The sequence below is a fragment of the Pinus tabuliformis genome, chromosome 5_1 (assembly GCF_031772625.1).
Source record: "Pinus tabuliformis cultivar Carrire ecotype Pingquan chromosome 5_1, CPIR1, whole genome shotgun sequence".
Taxonomy (NCBI): domain Eukaryota; kingdom Viridiplantae; phylum Streptophyta; class Pinopsida; order Pinales; family Pinaceae; genus Pinus; species Pinus tabuliformis.
The window spans coordinates 857008943-857014990 of record NC_142305.1 but is presented as its reverse complement, the minus strand read 5'-3'; the positions used below and the strand labels follow the sequence as shown (position 1 = coordinate 857014990).

Genomic DNA, 6048 nt, shown 5'->3' with positions numbered 1-6048 from the left:
AAAACATTATGGAATGGACCGCTCTAAAGAATGCTGCTGATATAAGATCATTCTTAGGCTTAGCTAGGTACTACCGTCGGTTCATTGAAGGATTTTCAAAAATAACTTTTCCAATGACCTCTTTACAGAAAAAGCGACGCACCTTTCAATTGACAGTCGAATGTCAGCAAAGCTTTGAAAGATTAAAACACCTACTTACCACTACACCTGTGCTAAAGGTAGAAGATTCGGAAAATTCTTTTGTGGTTTGTAGAGATGCAAGTAAAGAAGGTGTTGGCAGAGTGATGACACAAGAAGGAAAAGTTATTGCTTACGAATCATGGAAATTGAAGGAGTATGAACAACGATATTCTACTTATGACCTTGAATTAACAGTGGTAGTGCATGCACTTAAAATGTGGCGACACTACCTGTTGGGGAAGAAATTTCTGTTGTTAACAGATCATAGCAGCCTTACCAATTTCTTCAACTAGTCTAGCTTAAATGCTTGATAGGCCAGATGGACGACATTTTTAAGTGAGTTTGATTTTGAAATGAAACATCTTAAGGGGAAGGAAAATCGAGTGGTTGATGCATTGAGTAGGAAGGTACATTGTATTTATGAGGTTTAGATTAGCCAAGCATGCTCAAAAATTCCAAAAATTTTAAAGGAGGCATCTATCAAAGATGTAGAATACACTTTTCCTTGGCAGCAAACAAAGGAAGCTCTCTTGAAAGGGTAAAAATAAGATTTTGAAATAAATTTTAATAACATCCTTACCTTCAAAAACAATTTTTTTGTTCCTAATCAAATCTTTGTTAAACAATTAATAATGGATGAGTTTCACCAGAAACATTGTGTGAGCCACTGAGGTTACCAAAAACTATTATCAACCATCAAGAAAGGGTATTTTTGGCCCAGATTAAGGAAGGATGTTACTGAGTACTTGTCCAAATGTTTGGAGTGTCAGTTGGTGAAGGCGGAACATCAGCATCCCGCTAGTTTATTGCAACCACTGCCCATTCCGGAATGGAAATGGGAGACCATATCATTATACTTCATCACTGGTTTACCCCACACCAGGAAACAACACAGCTTGATTATGGTGGTAGTAGACAAATTGAGCAAAATTGCACACTTCATACCTGTGAAATCCACTTAAAAAACTGTGGAAATCATAGACATATTCATGCAAGAAATTTTTCGCCTGCACGGAATACCCATGATGGTAGTTTCATATAGGGATGCCAAATTTACATCCACATTCTGGAAAACCCTCTTTTTAGGATTGGGTACCCATATCCAATTTAGTACGGCTTACCATCCTCAAACAAACAGACAAATTGAATGGGTAAATCGAGTGCTGGAAGACATGCTAGGCATGTTTGTGATTCAACAAACACATAAGTGGGAGGACTACCTCCACCTAGTGGAATTTGCATACAATAATGGACATCATGAATCACTTTGTATGAGCCCCTTCGAGGTATTATATGGAAGAAAGTGAAAAGTGCCAGTGGATTGGAATAATTTTATTAATAAGCTAGCATTGGGTCCCAACATGCTAGCATAGATGGAGGAAACTATTAAGAAGGTTCGACAGAATCTAAGGGCTGCCCAAGATAGGCAGAAAATGTATGCAGATAAAAAGAGGACATACAGAGAATTTCAACTGGGAGATCACGTATATCTAAGAGTAAAGCCTCTGAAAAGTTCCTTACAGTGGAGGGGGTGTGCTAAGTTAGCACCCCGATACTATGGACCCTTTCAAGTCTTGGAACGAATTCGACCGGTAGCCTATAGGCTTGCGTTAATAAGCCACATTCAGGTCGACAACATTTTTCATGTTTCATTGTTAAAAAAATATGTGTACAACCCACAACATATAATAAACTCGGATAATGTTAAGGTAATAAGCTAAGGAAATATATATTATTTTGGATAAAGTGCTTTGAGGAAATTATGACTGTGAATTGTGTATGTGCAGGTCAAACCAGAACCAGAGTTTCTGGCAAAACCTCTTCGTATTCTCAATCAGAGATAAACCACCTTGTAGAAGTGAGCCACCCCCCAAGTTAAAGTGTAGTGGAACCACTTTGGCTCAAATGAGGCCACCTGGGAAGAGGAGGGATTTATGTGGGAAGCTTATCCGACGTTGTTTTCTTAAATCAACAAAACACCAAGGACAATGTTCCTCATATGGAGGGGGCGAGATGTAACACCCCAGGCTCCATGAAAGAATTACTGTGGTTATTAAATTTAGTTTTATGTCTTACTACATTAATTTCTTTTACATTATGACAATGACTGAGACTGGAAATCTAGATAACGATTTGTCACCTAATTTATGATTAATAAGGAATTTAGACATGTTAATAAAAATAAACTATTTTCTATAATTAAAAGAAACAATTACACCCCTACACTGGAAAGGGAAATATAGAGGGGAAAATAAGGAAAAAGGGGGCTATCATAGAGATGGGTGGAAATAATAGTGGGAAGTTGCTAATTTATAGTCAAACAGAGTGTAGGACTTGAGGCTGGATAGTCAAGTCTTGAGGCCCAAGGCACTGGCTGTAGCTGGATATAATCCAGGTGTGAAAAAAGAGAAAGTGTTTGGGGCAGAGCCTAGACGTGATTTCTAGGCTCGTTGCTAGGAGGAGAAACTTTCCAGGCGATTTTGGAATCATATACTCACATGTTTAAATAAGATAAGTATCATATATTTTATTTGGAAAAGGATAATATTACTTTACAGAAAATTATTTGATTACAGGAATAGGATCAGTAGAATATTTATACATAAATATAAAGTAATGTAGAATAGTTAACGATTAAGGAAATCTTGCTCACAATATTTTCTTTTAGATAATGCATATGTAGTAGTGCTTAAACAGTTAACAAACAATGAGTTCATTTTCAAACCAAATTCTTGATAAATAGAAGATATACTGTAAATGTGTAAAAACTGACCAAATCACGAAATGATGCATGAATCATTTTTTTTTATCTCCTTATGATATAATCACCTTCTGTAAGTTAGAATATGGTGAAATAAATCGTTTTGAGGAAGTAATTAAAATTTGTAAACCATGACAGAGGGAATAGTAAAACCCTAAAGCAAACATTTCTCTCTATAAAAGATAGGAATCATTCTTTAGTCAACTGTAATAAGAAAGGTGTGCAAATAAATCAAGAAGAAAATGACTCTTAAGAAGAAACTGTCCCTTAATAAAGATTATGCAAACGAATACAGCAAAGTGTAAGTCAAAGGAAGGTATTCCAGACCAACTGTATCATAGTTACATCACATGTACATAACTAATTCTTCCAGGAAGGTGGTAATAGATTCGAACTCCATACATAAATAATGGTGTAACGAAAAACATATATTTTTAAACGGAAATAGACATATATAACTTAAAATATTTTAGAACCCAAGTTTCAGTGTTTTAAAAATGAAAGAAAGGCCGGTAGGCCCTCTTCTCTGTCCCCCGAGATATAAATATTTAGGGAAAACTTAAATTACATTCAAAATGGAAAAATTTAACCACTCACTTATGAGCCAGGAATCCTAGAAACATAAATATATTTCAACTCTAAGATTTTCTAAGAGTAGCATCTCAAAAGAGTCTTTCAATTAAAATAAGAACGTTGTAAACTCAAGCTAAGCTTTCTGCGAGAGTAAAAATCCTTCAAGTAACTAAAACCGAAACAGTCAATCATAGGAAATCCTGGATAATATGGTTTCCAACCTGTGACAAATTATAAAGAATATGAGTTCTCATGATCGTGGGAAACGTGAACTTAGTCACGAAAACACCTTGACGACAACAAAAACATACCTACAAAAACAATTACAGTTATCATCAATACCCGTGGAGAATTTCTATATTATATTTAATCGTAATGAGTAACCGTAGGGGAAAGAGGCCAAACCTTACCTGAGTTCAAAGAGCTCCATCCGAAGGTCATCCATCTACCTTGCACAGAACCCTTCACGAGGTTAGGAAATGCACGAATGAGGTAAAAATGTAGACACAAATTCTGACATACAGAGACTTACCCTCTTTAAACCGATGTTGGAAACCACCACCCCTCGCAGAGCCTGAGGAACTGGGTGCCAAGCCTGGCCAGCAAGAACCATGTGTTAACCCTGTGCGTTAAAAGGACTCCCAAAGTAGACATTGAACAAAAACTCGTAATGGAGAACTGAAATAATTGAAAGTGAGTGCTCTGGTTACCTCCTCGCGGAGGATGGATAGACAAAGCCATGAAACATGGAGACAAATTTGCAGAACTAGTTGAGAAACCAGGAGCCAAAGCGTTGCAGAGCGGCCGAAACCCTCACCTCCAGGTAGCAAATGACCTCCTCTTCGGTAGGAGATGGTGAGTTGTCTAGTTGGAAAAGCCCTAAACCCTTCTCACCGTCGCATCACCCAAATCCAATCAATGGATGAAAACCATACCAAATGTCATGACCAGAATGAAACAATGGACGGACGCAAGTAGTGGAGTTTCTGAGCATCAATCCGTGTGGCGGAGCATACCGATGACATTTAATCCTTATCCAGGTGATGGACTTGATGCCTCGAGGAAGGCCATGTGACCCCTTACGGTATGGCAGAGATAAACAAGCCAACTGTGGGCATTTAATATAGAATTAAATTAACAGATATGCCATAGGAAACTGCATTAGCCTCTGTGGCACGACCTTATGAATCGATTTAATGCATAGTCATAAATATATAAAAGATTTTTTTTAAGGATGTGTTGTAGTTAGTAATTGATGTTATTTTCATGAATTAATTTTTTGTTATTTATGGATATATATATGTGTGTGTTTATTTTACATATAAGGTGATAAATAAATTATATTATATTATTAATTAATTTTATATTATTTTTAAATTTAATATAATAATTATGTTATTAAAATTTTAATTTGTGAATCAAAAGACAAGTCAGAAATTAACCAAAAAGATCTCAATACATAAACTCTTTAAATGTTCAGTGAATATTATTTCATATGGTCACATAGCTTGTCCAGCTATTGAAAACATACAGGTACAAAATCTTGTCGTTTTCCTCTCGTTTTCAACAGTTTCGAAAGTAGGGTCTCATGTATTCAATGACCATGTGTGATACGTAGCATTAATAAAATAAATTTATCCACTGCTCAAGTAAGATGGAGTCTTATCATAAATATTTTTTTTGAATTTTTAAAATATAATATTTTTTTTGAAATTAGGTAGATAGGGTTGTTGAATGGGTAAGAATCATATAAAGTTGATAGAATTGCACAAATATTTTAGTTGGGGGAAGGGGGGGCACGAGTTGAAATTATAGTAAACATTAAGTGTGAGTCCATTAGTTGTCATGTTGTCATGACAGTATGAGAGTCCATTAGTTGTCATGTTGTCATGAGTTACGAAGACTTGGGCAATAACATCCTTAATTTACAAGCCAATAGAATTAGAGATAAATATTAATAAGATAATTTTTAGAAAATAGGAAAATAATGTTTAAAGTTATACTTTATTAAACTCAAAATAATTTTAATTGTTTGACTGAATTAATGGAAATTCAGCGCACTACCAAATGTGTTATTTGTTATCATGCCACGGCAGGGATATTAAGAAAATAAAAATAACCTAGAAATAAAAATAAAAATGACCCATGGTGTTGAGGACGCATGGTGTTGAGGACCCATGGTATTGACCCATGCTATTCATGTGGAATATAAACTATTTAAAGGGTGGAATTAAACCATTCTAGGGATCAAACCTTAAACATTGGTGTTCATATGTGATGTTGCATATATTAATGTCATTTCTTTATAATTGAAGGTTTGTTTTGATTTACTAATTAATTATTTCATATGATTTATGGATAAAATAGAAGAAGAGAGTCAAAATGTCAAACACGTGTTTAAGAGTGGAGTAAGACCATTCAACTTTAGTTACAACATTAGGCTCCTATTAACAATAGTGCTTCCTTGCGAAGTAGCAAGAACCATAGACCTAATGCCTTCTATGGAAATGGAATCAATTCATATTAATAAAAAA

General features: G+C 35.2%; 1 long non-coding RNA gene across 1 annotated transcript; it reads right to left on the bottom strand.

Annotated features, from left to right (window-relative positions):
* Positions 1–3390: 3390 nt before the first annotated feature.
* On the bottom strand, positions 3391–4488 carry LOC149167546 (uncharacterized). Its single transcript, XR_016260567.1, has 4 exons — positions 4225–4488; positions 4047–4109; positions 3925–3959; positions 3391–3735 (listed from the first exon to the last, which is right to left on the bottom strand). It is a non-coding gene; the product is annotated as an uncharacterized LOC149167546 (long non-coding RNA).
* Between the last annotated feature and the right edge of the window lie 1560 nt (positions 4489–6048).